The sequence below is a fragment of the Lolium rigidum genome, chromosome 5 (genome assembly GCF_022539505.1).
Source record: "Lolium rigidum isolate FL_2022 chromosome 5, APGP_CSIRO_Lrig_0.1, whole genome shotgun sequence".
NCBI classification, from domain to species: domain Eukaryota; kingdom Viridiplantae; phylum Streptophyta; class Magnoliopsida; order Poales; family Poaceae; genus Lolium; species Lolium rigidum.
The window spans coordinates 21,126,028-21,142,998 of NC_061512.1; positions in this window are offsets into that span (position 1 = coordinate 21,126,028).

Genomic DNA, 16,971 nt, shown 5'->3' on the forward strand with positions numbered 1-16,971 from the left:
GACAAGATCGTTGGCAAGCTGTCGGGGTGGATTGGGAAAAACCATGCGCGTCCGGGCCAGGTTACCCTCAGAAAGACGGTCCTCATGGCAACGGGGATCTACCACGCCACCACCATCCCTTTGTCTAAGTAGGCAAGAGACAAGATCAACAAGATTGCAAGGACTTTCATATGGGCTGGGGACGAAAATGAGCACGCCGCTCAAGAAAAAGCGTTGGTGAATTGGAAGACTGTTTGTAGACCCAAGAATCTTGGTGGACTTGGGATGCCGGATATTGAGAGATCAGGATGTGCTATGCGGCTTCGCTGGCCGTGGCTACAATGGACTGACCTCGACCGTACTTTGGACGCACATTGACTTCAGCGGTAGCCTATTAAATCGATGATGAATATTAGTTCTACTGGAATAGTAGAAAGCCTATCGTATTACCGAACCCGCCGTTGAATTCTGCATTATTAATTGTTGAGGTAACACTATAGGCTGTGATTAATCATTAAATATTCACCTAAATGATAAGCAATTTTTCTTCATGACATATTTGATCTCTGGCTTCCGGAACAAATATATAATGATACTCCCGAAGTAGAAATTGAGCTCTGTTGTACACTTACTTGCTAGTAGAGTTTGATCTTGCGGATATCTAAAGACTAAAATTAATGGGTTAGTCGTGCTAATCTTGAATCTATTGGCTTAATCTTGGTGAAACTTGTGACATCTGCACATTTAAAAATGTATAGTTTGGTGGTCGATAATTTGACTTGGAAGATACAAAACAAATACGACGATTGTGGTACCTCAGCATTGTTGCTCTTTACGCAATCTTGTAGAGCATAGATCCTTAGCAAATTCGAAACAACAACTTAAATAATTATATGATGATCTTTTCACCTCTTTAACTTAATTTGTATCGTACACAATCGTCTTCACTTCATTGCTTTCCAAGCGACATATATGCAGATTCTAGAAACTGACAAATACTTATAGATAACTCTCATACATTTCATCTGCAGTAGCATGAACTGCGACCTTCACAGGCGAAAAAATGTAAATATAATACTTTAACAGTAGAAGAATTGGTCATTTTATCCCAAGTGGTCACCCTCCAAAACAGATATTCACCGAGATTGGATTTATTATCGCCTAGTTAAGGATGGCAATGGGTAGGGTATGGGCAGGGTCAATACCATATCCATACCTATATAGTCAACCGGTACAAACTTCTAGGTATAAAAATTTACCCATGCCCGGACACTGGCGGTACCCGTACCCATTGGATTTCCGGTGAGTACGTTAAATTGTACACAAGTCACTCACAATTTTAAATTTATCGATAAAAATTTTTATTAAAAAAATAAATTATCTCAACTCAATAACAGCTAGCTGAATACATAACAATTAGCAAAATATAATAATCACATTCTCATATCCTAACTCATAAGTAAACAAAAGTAGAAGTGTGACGTAAGGAAATTTACAATAAACGGGCAGAGCCTGGAGATTATATGGCTACTACTCATAAAAGTGTACCCAACACGTCTGCCCGCAAGCTGCCGGATACAAAAAGAACACTCCGTAGTAAGACTTGGTCCAGGATGAAAATAGGCCGGACGGCCCGAGAGTGAATAGATAGAACATGGGTGCATGTGAACCCACTTTTTGAAAAGTTCTGTTTATGATATCAAAACATGTTTTAAAAATCGAAACACAAAATGATTTTCCGGATGGTCTCAAATATATGCCCTGGACATGAGTTTCGTGACGAAAAAACCTTTTATTTTGCCTCGGCAAAAAAATGAAATTTTGCAGGACTATATAGCGATATATATGTGACGTATTTTGTCTTTTTTTAATTCTAAAATAAAAAAGTGGTTTCTCCGTGAAAACTTTCTACGCACACATGGAACATGCGTACGTACCCAGTTATTTGATATATTATACGGATGTAACTTTTTCCCAGGATTTTTTTTGATATATTATACGTTTTTTTCGACGTCGTATGCAAAAGTTATTGCGGTTTTACCATTTTTTAAACTTTTTTTGCAAAAAAAGTGGAAATTGAATTTCTTAATTTCTCCGAATAGTAGGTTGCATAACATACAAGAATCTGAAAACAATTTTTTTTTTGAATTTTCTATCATTTTCTTTTGTATTTTACAAACCAAAAAAAGGCGATCCACGGGGGGGGTGCGAGGGTGCGTGGGAGTACAAAAACTCGGAAAAACCTTTAGTCGCGGTTGGGGACACCAACCGCGACTAAAGGCACTCTTAGTCGCGGTTGGTGTCCCCAACCGCGACTAAAGATTTTTCCGCCGGCCGCATCCTTCCATAGCCCTTTAGTCGCGGTTGGTGTTACCAACCGCGACTAAAGGGTACCCTTTCGTCGCGGATGGAGCATTAGTCGCGGGTTGCCTCCCGAACCGCGACTAAAGCCCCCTTTAGTCGCGGTTCGAATATTTCCGGGACTAATGGGGGTGGACGGAAGCCTCTTTTTCTACTACTGCATGAAGGAACGAAATTCACTTTCTGTTAAGCTACCCAAATGTAACTATGTGGTATCCCCAACCTAACTGAGCTTGATATTAAATTTGATGTTGGGAAAAAAAAAGATAGGGCCCGTTTGGATTGCAGAAATAAATACGAAACTGCAAACAGAGCTTGGCTCTGGTGGTTAGGTCCCTTGTGGTGGAACCAGCCCACCCAGGTTCAAGTCCTAGACTTGACATGGGTGTTTGCATTTACCTGGATTTATTCCAGGATTTAACCGGCGCTATGCTTTCAGTGGTAGGTGACGTGCCCGTCAACAGCGAGGCGCCAGTGGTGACTTCGTCAACCTCAAGATATGCCGGCTCAGTCCCTCGGAGGTGCTCATAGGGGTAGGGTGTGCGTGCGTGCGTTCATAGGGGTGTTTGTACGTGCGTGTTTGTGAGCGTCTATATTGTACTGTGTTCTCAAAAAAAGAAATAAATACGAAACTGCCCTTCAGTTAATATTCGATTCCATGAGAATCGGAATTGGAGATAAATTTTGATCAACGTGTATGGATGACCAAATAATTGCACACCTACATTATTATTATTAAAGTCAATTCCATGGCCACTCAGCATGGTATTTTGAGCCCCATTCGATCTAGGACGACCCATTATCGTATCTCGCTATACGCTGACGATGCGGGCATTTTTGTGAATCCCCTTAAGGAGGAACTTCGTGCCATCTCCTGCATCCTCGACTGCTTCGGAAAAGCGAGTGGCCTGGTGCCCTGGTCACCAACATGACCAAGACAGAGGTTTTCCCGGTCCCTGTGGCAAGATCGATCTTGTTGATATCCTTGCTGACTTCCACGAAAAGATTGCCACCTTCCACTGGAAAGTACCTTGGACTCCCTCTTCACTTTCGAGGTCTTCGCAAGGTGGATCTGCAACCGCTCATCGACAAGATCGTTGGCAAGCTGTCGGGGTGGATTGGGAAAAACCATGCGCGTCCGGGCCAGGTTACCCTCAGAAAGACGGTCCTCATGGCAACGGGGATCTACCACGCCACCACCATCCCTTTGTCTAAGTAGGCAAGAGACAAGATCAACAAGATTGCAAGGACTTTCATATGGGCTGGGGACGAAAATGAGCACGCCGCTCAAGAAAAAGCGTTGGTGAATTGGAAGACTGTTTGTAGACCCAAGAATCTTGGTGGACTTGGGATGCCGGATATTGAGAGATCGGGATGTGCTATGCGGCTTCGCTGGCCGTGGCTACAATGGACTGACCTCGACCGTACTTTGGACGCACATTGACTTCAGCGGTAGCCTATTAAATCGATGATGAATATTAGTTCTACTTGGAATAGTAGAAAGCCTATCGTATTACCGAACCCGCCGTTGAATTCTGCATTATTAATTGTTGAGGTAACACTATAGGCTGTGATTAATCATTAAATATTCACCTAAATGATAAGCAATTTTTCTTCATGACATATTTGATCTCTGGCTTCCCGAACAAATATATAATGATACTCCCGAAGTAGAAATTGAGCTCTGTTGTACACTTACTTGCTAGTAGAGTTTGATCTTGCGGATATCTAAAGACTAAAATTAATGGGTTAGTCGTGCTAATCTTGAATCTATTGGCTTAATCTTGGTGAAACTTGTGACATCTGCACATTTAAAAATGTATAGTTTGGTGGTCGATAATTTGACTTGGAAGATACAAAACAAATACGACGATTGTGGTACCTCAGCATTGTTGCTCTTTACGCAATCTTGTAGAGCATAGATCCTTAGCAAATTCGAAACAACAACTTAAATAATTATATGATGATCTTTTCACCTCTTTAACTTAATTTGTATCGTACACAATCGTCTTCACTTCATTGCTTTCCAAGCGACATATATGCAGATTCTAGAAACTGACAAATACTTATAGATAACTCTCATACATTTCATCTGCGAGTAGCATGAACTGCGACCTTCACGAGCGAAAAAATGTAAATATAATACTTTAACGAGTAGAAGAATTGGTCATTTTATCCCAAGTGGTCACCCTCCAAAACAGATATTCACCGAGATTGGATTTATTATCGCCTAGTTAAGGATGGCAATGGGTAGGGTATGGGCAGGGTCAATACCATATCCATACCTATATAGTCAACCGGTACAAACTTCTAGGTATAAAAATTTACCCATGCCCGGACTCGGCGGTACCCGTACCCATTGGATTTCTGGTGAGTACGTTAAATTGTACACAAGTCACTCACAATTTTAAATTTATCGATAAAAAATTTTATTAAAAAAATAAATTATCTCAACTCAATAACAGCTAGCTGAATACATAACAATTAGCAAAATATAATAATCACATTCTCATATCCTAACTCATAAGTAAACAAAAGTAGAAGTGTGACGTAAGGAAATTTACAATAAACGGGCGAGCACTGGAGATTATATGGCTACTACTCATAAAAGTGTACCCAACACGTCTGCCCGCAACTGCCGGATACAAAAAGAACACTCCGTAGTAAGACTTGGTCCAGGATGAAAATAGGCCGGACGGCCCGAGAGTGAATAGATAGAACATGGGTGCATGTGAACCCACTTTTGAAAAGTTCTGTTTATGATATCAAAACATGTTTTAAAAATCGAAACACAAAATGATTTTCCGGATGGTCTCAAATATATGCCCTGGACATGAGTTTCGTGACGAAAAAACCTTTTATTTTGCCTCGGCAAAAAAATGAAATTTTGCAGGACTATATAGCAGTATATATGTGACGTATTTTGTCTTTTTTTAATTCTAAAATAAAAAAGTGGTTTCTCCGTGAAAACTTTCTACGCACACATGGAACATGCGTACGTACCCAGTTATTTGATATATTATACGGATGTAACTTTTTCCCAGGATTTTTTGATATATTATACGTTTTTTTTCGACGTCGTATGCAAAAGTTATTGCGGTTTTACCATTTTTTAAACTTTTTTTGCAAAAAAGTGGAAATTCGAATTTCTTAATTTCTCCGAATAGTAGGTTGCATAACATACAAGAATCTGAAAACAATTTTTTTTTTGAATTTTCTATCATTTTCTTTTGTATTTTACAAACCAAAAAAAGGCGATCCACGGGGGGGGGGTGCAGGGTGCGTGGGAGTACAAAAACTCGGAAAAACCTTTAGTCGCGGTTGGGGACACCAACCGCGACTAAAGGTACCTTTAGTCGCGGTTGGTGTCCCCAACCGCGACTAAAGACTTTTCCGCCGGCCGCATCCTTCCATAGCCCTTTAGTCGCGGTTGGTGTTACCAACCGCGACTAAAGGGGTACCCTTTCGTCGCGGATGGAGCATTAGTCGCGGGTTGCCTCCCGAACCGCGACTAAAGCCCCCTTTAGTCGCGGTTCGAATATTTCCGGGACTAATGGGGGTGGACGGAAGCCTCTTTTTCTACTACTGCATGAAGGAACGAAATTCACTTTCTGTTAAGCTACCCAAATGTAACTATGTGGTATCCCCAACCTAACTGAGCTTGATATTAAATTTGATGTTGGGAAAAAAAAAGATAGGGCCCGTTTGGATTGCAGAAATAAATACGAAGCGCAAACGGAGCTTGGCTCGGTGGTTAGGTCCCTTGTGGTGGAACCAGCCCACCCGGGTTCAAGTCCTAGACTTGACATGGGTGTTTGCATTTACCTGGATTTATTCCAGGATTTAACCGGCGCTATGCTTTCGGTGGTAGGTGACGTGCCCGTCAACGGCGAGGCGCCGGTGGTGACTTCGTCAACCTCAAGATATGCCGGCTCAGTCCCTCGGAGGTGCTCATAGGGGTAGGGTGTGCGTGCGTGCGTTCATAGGGGTGTTTGTACGTGCGTGTTTGTGAGCGTCTATATTGTACTGTGTTCTCAAAAAAAGAAATAAATACGAAACTGCCCTTCAGTTAATATTCGATTCCATGAGAATCAGAATTGGAGATAAATTTTGATCAACGTGTATGGATGACCAAATAATTGCACACCTACATTATTATTATTAAAGTCAATTCCATGGCCACTCAGCATGGTATTTTGAGCCCCATTCGATCTAGGACGACCCATTATCGTATCTCGCTATACGCTGACGATGCGGGCATTTTTGTGAATCCCCTTAAGGAGGAACTTCGTGCCATCTCCTGCATCCTCGACCGCTTCGGAAAAGCGAGTGGCTCGGTGCCCTGGTCACCAACATGACCAAGACAGAGGTTTTCCCGGTCCCCGTGGCAAGATCGATCTTGTTGATATCCTTGCTCGACTTCCCGAAAAGATTGCCACCTTCCTCGGAAAGTACCTTGGACTCCCTCTTCACTTTCGAGGTCTTCGCAAGGTGGATCTGCAACCGCTCATCGACAAGATCGTTGGCAAGCTGTCGGGGTGGATTGGGAAAAACCATGCGCGTCCGGGCCAGGTTACCCTCAGAAAGACGGTCCTCATGGCAACGGGGATCTACCACGCCACCACCATCCCTTTGTCTAAGTAGGCAAGAGACAAGATCAACAAGATTGCAAGGACTTTCATATGGGCTGGGGACGAAAATGAGCACGCCGCTCAAGAAAAGCGTTGGTGAATTGGAAGACTGTTTGTAGACCCAAGAATCTTGGTGGACTTGGGATGCCGGATATTGAGAGATCGGGATGTGCTATGCGGCTTCGCTGGCCGTGGCTACAATGGACTGACCTCGACCGTACTTTGGACGCACATTGACTTCAGCGGTAGCCTATTAAATCGATGATGAATATTAGTTCTACTTGGAATAGTAGAAAGCCTATCGTATTACCGAACCCGCCGTTGAATTCTGCATTATTAATTGTTGAGGTAACACTATAGGCTGTGATTAATCATTAAATATTCACCTAAATGATAAGCAATTTTTCTTCATGACATATTTGATCTCTGGCTTCCAGAACAAATATATAATGATACTCCCGAAGTAGAAATTGAGCTCTGTTGTACACTTACTTGCTAGTAGAGTTTGATCTTGCGGATATCTAAAGACTAAAATTAATGGGTTAGTCGTGCTAATCTTGAATCTATTGGCTTAATCTTGGTGAAACTTGTGACATCTGCACATTTAAAAATGTATAGTTTGGTGGTCGATAATTTGACTTGGAAGATACAAAACAAATACGACGATTGTGGTACCTCAGCATTGTTGCTCTTTCTGCAATCTTGTAGAGCATAGATCCTTAGCAAATTCGAAACAACAACTTAAATAATTATATGATGATCTTTTCACCTCTTTAACTTAATTTGTATCGTACACAATCGTCTTCACTTCATTGCTTTCCAAGCGACATATATGCAGATTCTAGAAACTGACAAATACTTATAGATAACTCTCATACATTTCATCTGCAGTAGCATGAACTGCGACCTTCACAGGCGAAAAAATGTAAATATAATACTTTAACAGTAGAAGAATTGGTCATTTTATCCCAAGTGGTCACCCTCCAAAACAGATATTCACCGAGATTGGATTTATTATCGCCTAGTTAAGGATGGCAATGGGTAGGGTATGGGCAGGGTCAATACCATATCCATACCTATATAGTCAACCGGTACAAACTTCTAGGTATAAAAATTTACCCATGCCCAGACCTGGCGGTACCCGTACCCATTGGATTTCTGGTGAGTACGTTAAATTGTACACAAGTCACTCACAATTTTAAATTTATCGATAAAAATTTTTATTAAAAAAATAAATTATCTCAACTCAATAACAGCTAGCTGAATACATAACAATTAGCAAAATATAATAATCACATTCTCATATCCTAACTCATAAGTAAACAAAAGTAGAAGTGTGACGTAAGGAAATTTACAATAAACGGGCAGAGCCTGGAGATTATATGGCTACTACTCATAAAAGTGTACCCAACACGTCTGCCCGCAACTGCCGGATACAAAAAGAACACTCCGTAGTAAGACTTGGTCCAGGATGAAAATAGGCCGGACGGCCCGAGAGTGAATAGATAGAACATGGGTGCATGTGAACCCACTTTTTGAAAAGTTCTGTTTATGATATCAAAACATGTTTTAAAAATCGAAACACAAAATGATTTTCCAGATGGTCTCAAATATATGCCCTGGACATGAGTTTCGTGACGAAAAAACCTTTTATTTTGCCTCGGCAAAAAAATGAAATTTTGCAGGACTATATAGCAGTATATATGTGACGTATTTTGTCTTTTTTTAATTCTAAAATAAAAAAGTGGTTTCTCCGTGAAAACTTTCTACGCACACATGGAACATGCGTACGTACCCAGTTATTTTTATTTCAGAATTTTTTAATATTTAGGAAATGTATTTCCAACCTGGGTTCACGTGCACCCAGGTTCAAACCGGACTTTTCCGGACGGCCGGCAAATATACGTCGTCCAACGAATGGCATATATATGGCCAGTCCAAACTAGACAAACTGTAGCAGACAAATACTGAAGCCTCCAACCTTAAAAGTATGTAGTATTACCGCCGATTTTACTTGATTTAAGAGAGAAGTTCGAATTCTGAAGAGATGTGCATTCACTAGGAGCTGTTTGTTTATTTAGACCTGCTCATCATCTTCAAGTAGTGAACATCTCAATGAGGAGTTGAGGACACGGCGCACGGCAGGAGAAAATGGAGCGAAGTCACAGAATCAGTCATGAGAGAAAAGGTAACAAGGAGCTAGAAGTGACTGAACTTGCCCTTTTCTAGCTAGTATCGTGCCAACCGGCGTCCTGTCGTCGACCATGGCTCCCCACCCTGTCCTCCTCCTCCTTCTGGCCTGTTAGATTGCACATATTGTATTTACAGTAGGACTGTATTGTAATTGTAACTAAACCCTAGGCCTCTGGCCTATTATACAAACACCGGAACCCCACGTCATTATACGTGTGAGGCTTCCCCCAAAACCCTTCTACATGGTATCAGACTAATCTCGGTCCTACCCAGCCGCCGCCCCTACCCAAACCCTAGCCGCCGCCGCCTCTCAGGCCGCCGCCGCCAAACCCTAGCCCCACCCCACCTTCCGCTGCCATGGACCTCACCGCCATCACCGACGGGACCTCCTCTTCCCCCGCGGCCGCCTCGGCCACCGCCCTCGTGCCCGCCGGCGCTCCGCGTCACGCCGGCCCCGTGATCCTCTCCTTCGCCGCCGGGAACTACTCCAAGTGGTGCATCTACATGCGCGCCTCCCTGGGCCGCTCCGGCTACCTCGGCCATGTCGACGGCACCGTCGCCGCCGCACCCACCAACGCCGAGTGGGCCACCGCCGACTACACCGTCCTCAACCACCTCCACGTCGCCATCGACGAAGACGTCGCGGACATGATCCTTGCGGGGAATCAGACCGCGCGTCAGCTGTGGCTCGCGGCACGCGACCTCTTCACCGCGAACAAGGCGAACAAAGCCATCTACCTTGACAATGACTTTCGCCGGCTTGTGCAGGGATCTCTCTCCATCCACGAGTACTCGTCGCCGCCGTAAGCACCTCGCCGATGCGCTCTCCGACAACGACTCTCCCGTGAGCGACCGCGCCCTCGTCCTCAACACCCTGCGCGGCCTCGGCCCTCGCTTCGCCTCCGCCGCCATGGTCATCTCCATGACCGACCCGCTCCCAACTTTCCTCCGCACCAGGGCGATGCTCCTGATGGAGGAGATGCAGCATGCCAACGCGGCGGCCACCTACGCCACCACGGCCCTCGTCGCCCAGGCCCGCGGTCCCACCTCTCCATGCCCCGGCCCCGGCTGCCGCGGTGACGGTCCCGCTCCTGGCGCGGGCGCCGGGAAGGGCAAGCAGCCGGCCAAGAAGAAGGGCCGCACCGATGGACGCCAGGGTGGAGGCGCCACCTAGGGCACCCAGCCCGCCCGCACGTCGGCCCCGACCGGCCCGTGGGTCTGCTTCTCCCCGGGCGCTGGCCAGTGGCACGCCCCCTCCTCTGGACAGGGCATCCTGGGCCCTCGGCCCCAGGCTTACACCGCCACCGCGCCGTCCACCTCGACGACCGCGTGGGACAGCTCGGCTCTCATCGCCGCCCTCAACAACCTCGCGCTTCAGCAAGGTGGTTGGGTCATGGACTCAGGCGCGTCCTCACACATGACCAACGATGATGGTAACCTCACTCGTTCCTCCCCCCCTTCGCACTCCTCACTTTGTCACCATCGGGGATGGCACCACCATCCCCATTGCCTCTTCTGGTTTCACCTCCTTTCGCACACCTTCTGGTCACGTCTTTCGACTCAACTATGTACTTCTTGTACCGCACATTATTCGCAATTTGCTTTCGTTTCGCAAGTTTACACGCGATAATATGTGCTCCATTGAGTTTGACGCCTTTGGTTTCTCTGTGAAGGACCTGAAGACCCGTCGTGTGATTCTTCGTTGCAATAGTGACGGAGATCTCTACACCTTTCCCGGGAGGAGCAGCTTTTGCCGTCCTTCCTCCACCGCTTTGGTCGTCACCGCCACTGCCGAGCTATGGCACCAGCGTCTTGGCCATCCTGGGCATGATGCCATGTCGGCTCTTCAGCGTCTAGATTTTATCAAGTATAATAAATTTAGTCGTACTCGAGTGTGTCATGCATGTCAGCTTGGCAAGCACGTCCGTTTACCGTTTCATCAGTCTACTATAGCGTCTAGTGCCGTCTTTGATTTGATACATTGTGATTTGTGGACGTCTCCAATTATAAGCACCTCTGGCTTTCGATATTACCTTGTCATTGTCCACGACTACTCTCACTTTTATTGGTCTTTTCCACTTCGCAAAAAGTCTTGTACTGCCCGCATTCTCGAAACCTTTTTCGCTTACGCGCGCACGCAGTTTGGTGTCAAAATTCGCTCTCTCCCGACAGATAACGGTACCGAGTTCCTCAACAAGACTGTTGATACTCTCCTCACCACCCACGGCACCGTCTTACGGCTGTCATGCCCATACACCTCTCAGCAGAACGGTAAAGCCGAGCGTGCCATTCGTACCATCAATGATACTATGTGCACCCTTATGTTCCAGGCTCACATCCCAGCTCCTTTCTGGGCCGAGGCTCTCGCTACTACCACATACCTGCTTAATCGCCGTCCTAGTACAGCCATAAAATCCCAAGTTCCCTACACACGCCTCCATGGTCGTCCTCCCTCCTACACTGATCTTCGAGTCTTCGGCTGCCTTTGTTATCCTAACATCGCGTCCACCGCTCCACACAAGCTCAGTGCACGTTCCATGGCATGTGTTTTTCTTGGGTATCCCTCCAACCATCGTGGTTACCGCTGCCTTAACCCTGTCACTGGAAGAATTCTTGTCTCACGACATGTTGTATTCGACGAGACGGTTTTTCCTTTTCAGCATGCAGCTTCGTCATCCGCGCATGCGCCTCCTGCGCCGCGTGGACTCGCCGATCTCTTCGGCACGCCGACCGTGCCACCACCGTGTGCTCCTGCACCGGCCCCGCGCACCTCAGCGCCGGCACCGCGTGCGACCGCCCCGGACCCGAGCGCCCCTGCCTCGTCGCCGCCCCGGCCAGCCGAGCGGCCGGTTGCCACGCCGGTCAGACCGGGCCCTGAGTCGGTCACACCGGCGCTCCAGCCGGTCCTGCCGGACCCCACACCGGAGCGACCGGTCTCCCAGCCAGCACAACCGAGCCCTGAGCTCGGCGTCCCTGCCACGGCTGCTGCCGACGCTGCCCCGGCGGCTTCCTCGAGTGGTGTCTCTAACCCTCGCCGCATGCGTTCTGGACGCCAAGTGCGTCCCGTGGACAGGCTCAACCTCTCCATCGTGGACTCCGTCACCGACGTCGTCCCCACCACCTTTCGCCAGGCAATGCAGGATCCTCAGTGGCGTGCTGCCATGTCCGATGAGTACCAGGCTCTCGTCAACAACAACACTTGGTCCCTCGTTCCTGGCCCACCACGTGCCAACGTCGTCACTGCCAAGTGGATCTTTCGCCAGAAATTCCACTCGGATGGCACCCGTGCACGCAACAAGGCATGATGGGTCGTTCGTGGGTACTCCCAGCGCCCTGGCATCGACTACGAGGAGACTTTCAGCCCTGTTGTCAAGCCTGCTACGATCTGTCTCGTTCTGCACATTGCTGTCTCCAGCTCTTGGTCCATACGGCAGCTTGATGTGAAGAATGCGTTCCTGCATGGCTCCCTGGATGAGGTAGTCTACTGTCAGCAGCCCCCTGGGTTTGTTGATGCCTCTCGCCCTGACCACGTCTGTTGCCTCCACAAGTCCCTGTATGGCTTGAAGTAGGCCCCTCGCGCCTGGTACCACCGGTTTGCCTCCTACATCGCCACTCTGGGATTTGTTGCTTCCGCCACGAACACGTCTCTGTTTGTCCTCCACTCTGCGGCAGATACGGCGTACTTACTGCTCTATGTGGACGACATCATCGTCACCGCCTCGTCGCCGAGCTTTCTTGAGGGGCTCCTTGCGCGTCTTCATAGCGAGTTCGCCATGACTGATCTCGGGGACCTCCACTACTTCCTGGGTATGAAGGTCAGCCGGTCCTCGGCTGGTCTCTTTCTGTCACAGCGATAGTATGCTCTGGACATTCTACAGCGGGCTGGCATGTCTGACTGTCACCCCTCGCCTACACCGGTCGACACGTCCTCGAAGATCTCCGCTTCCGACGGCGAGCTACTTCCTGATGCCACCGACTACAGGAGCATCGTAGGCGGTCTTCAGTACCTCACACTGACGCGCCCCGATCTCTCCTACGCTGTTCAGCAGGCATGTCTTCACATGCATGCTCCGCGCACGTCTCACTTGGCCCTCGTGAAGTGTGTTCTGCGGTATGTACGGGGTACACTGGAGTTTGGCCTCCAGCTCCATGCCTCCTCGTCGACCGCCCTTGTGGCCTACTCCGACGCCGACTGGGCCGCCTGTCCGGACTCACGTCGCTCCACCTCCGGTTACTGCGTCTACTTCGGTGATAGTCTCATCTCTTGGTCCTCCAAGCGATAGACCACCGTGTCCCGTTCCTCTGCAGAGGCTGAGTACCGCGTCGTCGCCCACTTCGTCGCCGAGTGCTATTAGCTCCGCCAGTTGCTCCAGGAACTTCATCGCCCCCTGAGCTCTGCCACGGTTGTCTATTGCGACAACGTATCCGCCATCTACATGTCCTCGAATCCGGTGCAACATAAACGTACCAAGCACATCGAGATAGACATCCACTTCGTCCGCGAGAAGGTGTCCTTGGGAGAGGTCCGTGTTCTACATGTTCCGTCCTCCCACCAGTTCGCGGATGTCATGACGAAGGGATTACCGAGTCAGCTCTTCCTCGACTTTCGGTCCAGTCTCAACGTCCGAGAACCTCCCGCTGGGACTGCGGGGGGGTGTTAGATTGCACATATTGTGTATACAGTAGGACTGTATTGTAATTGTAACCAAACCCTAGGCCTCTGGCCTATTATATAAACACCGGAACCCCACGTCATTATACGTGTGAGGCTTCCCCCAAAACCCTTCTACATGGCTGCCATTGCCTCACCCGCAGTTGGTCTGGAACCCGCTCGTACCAGTCTTTTTCACCCCTACCAGACTCTGTGCTCCAGCACCCGCAACTACACGGACGGCAGCCAGTACGAGAAGAACCTCGACGAGCTCCTCTCCACCCTCTCCAACGCCGCCGCCAGCGATCGCTGGTTCAACACCAGCACGGTCGGGACGGGCGCCGACAGGGTGTTTGGCCTCATCATGTGCTACGCCGACCGCGACGAGGCCCAGTGCCTCGACTGCCTCGCGCGGGCGCCCGCCGGGATCACGCAGGAGTGCCGTGGCAGCCGGAACGTCAGCGCCATCTACGACGACTGTCTGCTCCGCTACTCCTACAAGCACTTCTTCCAGGTCGCCGACGTCAGCTACACCTCCGATGCCGACTTCCGGCCGGTGTTGTCCCACGGCCCCGAAGGCCTCGACGATGCCCGGTCGCATCTGATGGAAGAGCTCGCCGGCCGGCGAGATGACCCTGAACATAAACAACTACGGGACTGGCCACGGACGCGATAAGAGCATATCCACCGACGCTCCCGAATAGTAGCCGGTAGGAGCGCCGGCACTGTCATATGAGAAACGTCGGCACAGCATTCTCCATTTACGGGAGCTTCTCTCACACCGGTGCGCCCCATACGACAGCCCCAATAGATTATTTGAATTTGAAAACTCAAACAAAAAAATAGAAATTCGAATAAGTTTACGAATTTAAAGTTTGAGCCAACACATGGCCACCAAATTCGAATAGGTTTTTGAATATGAAGTTTGGGCCAACATACGGCCACCAAATCGCCGTCTCTAGCGCAAAAAAATAGCTTCCAAGCCAGCTGATCAGATGAACGAGGTCACGGGCAGCTCAACCTCGACGACTTCCTCATCGGCGGCGAGCCACGGCGGCAGCTCCATCGCTGCAATAGGATCCACGGTCGCCGGGAGAGGCATGAACGTCAACGGTGCCGGCGGAGAGATCAACGTGGAGGGTGCCGGCGGAGTCATGAACGTGGAGGGTGCCGGCCGAGACGCCAACGCAGCTCGCGCCGCCATCACCTCTTGGCCAATGCGCTCGCGGTACATCTCGTGCCACGCCCGCGACAACAGGTCCATCTTCTCCATGTGGGCCATCAAGATCTTGGATTCTTAAGACATCTTGGCCAATGATAGTTGTGTCGCTTCGTTGGTGGCCTTCATGGCAGCGGCGTGAGCTTCCATCTTCGCCGCCTCCACCTTTTCGCTCTCCAACTCGATCTTCATGACTTGCTTGTCGAGGATTGCCTTCCACATGATGGCGGCCCTATCTGCCGCTTCCTTATTCTCCACCGAGAATGAGGTGATCATCTTCTCGATGGAGGCGTCCATGGCTGCCAATACCGGCGCCGCATACCTCTCGGCCTTGGCCTTCTTGTTGCCAATGGGGCAGCCGGTGGAGGCGCCGGCTGGATCGACCGGCCCATCTTACCCGTCCTTCATTAGAGTGTGGAGGAGGTCGTCTCATTTCTTGAAAACAAGATATGGAACAAGATGGATCATCAAATAGATACACTATAATGCATTATGAATAAGATGGGCGTAGATCATACCCAATCCAGCATCGTCTTGCCGCTCTCCTTCCGGTTCTTAATCTTCTCATAGTAGCCATGGAACTTGCTACACGCCGCCTTGATCATGTTCCAACGGTGGGAGAGGGCGCCCTCGTTCCAGTTCATCTCCATGTTGGCGTAGTCACCATAGTTCTTCTTCTCGTTGAAGCAATCGAGGATGCGCTTGTAGTACTTACCTCCGGTTTGGTTGGCGCCGGTGACATAGGCATCCCCAATGGGCCTGCCGAAGATAGTACCCGGGGTTTACTAAAGGCCCAGGACTCGAAGAATAAGAAGATTCGGAAGCCCATTTAGTGTTAAGGAAAGATAGATTGTATTAGGAAATATAGACTTGTAATCTTACGGGACGGGTATGAAACCCTCCCGAACTCTGTAACTTGTATACTACGAAACCCTCGGCTCCACCTCCTATATAAGGGGGAGTCGAGGGACGAAGAAAGGATCGAGTCTATTGTCAAGAGAACCCTAGTTTTTACAATCAGCGAGTACTTTTCGGCTGAAACCTTCGAGATCTACTTGCCCTCTACTTCTAGCAAAACCCTAGTCTACAATCTGTAGGCATTGACAAATTAATCCTTTGTCAATTGGCGCCGTCTTTGGGAATTAGAGGTTGCAAGGAGCTGATCTCGATGGCACGTCCAGAATCGTCGACTTCGTCGGTGGCAAGCAATGCGATAGATCGAGGTAAACGGGAAAAAACTGATCTAGTCGATTTTATTCCTCACCCGCCCTCCCATTTGGATGCATGTGCCTATCTGGAAGAGCCCATCGTTATGACGTTCGGAGAATTCCGATTTGGCGTCAACAAGGAAGGATCCTATCGTCTCGAAGTTCCGATCTCGTCGGAATTTTCAGCGATCGATTCTGACTTTTCATCGAGTGATGAAGAGCTTTCATCGTCACGCTTCGTCGACACCAAGGCAAGCGGAAAGCTCGCCAAGATCTTCAGCGACACATCCTTCGAGTCGTCTGCGGACTCCGTTATAAGCAGCGACTCCGACAGCGTCGACATCTTCAACTTCATCGACAAATTTGCTGCCATCGGAAAGGTCTTCACCAATCTCTATGATGGTGTCACCAATCCCGACAAAAACCAATACTCAAAATATCATCAAGTCTATGCAATCGAGGAGGCAAGCCGAACAGAACCAGAGACGTCAGAGGCTTTCGATGATTTGGAAAACCCATACGTCGATCCCGCTGATCTCAGAAGAGGCCTAGGCACTAAATATGTCGGTTCTTCACCTCGCGAAAGAGTTCAACTCCCGCAAGCAGCGTGGGATAGGGCCGCAAGAGCCATGGATGGTTCAGAACCAATGACCACCACTGCTACTGCAGAAGAATTACAAGCCTATCAATATAGACTTGCTCGTGTGAGTAGGGAGCTGGAAAAACAGA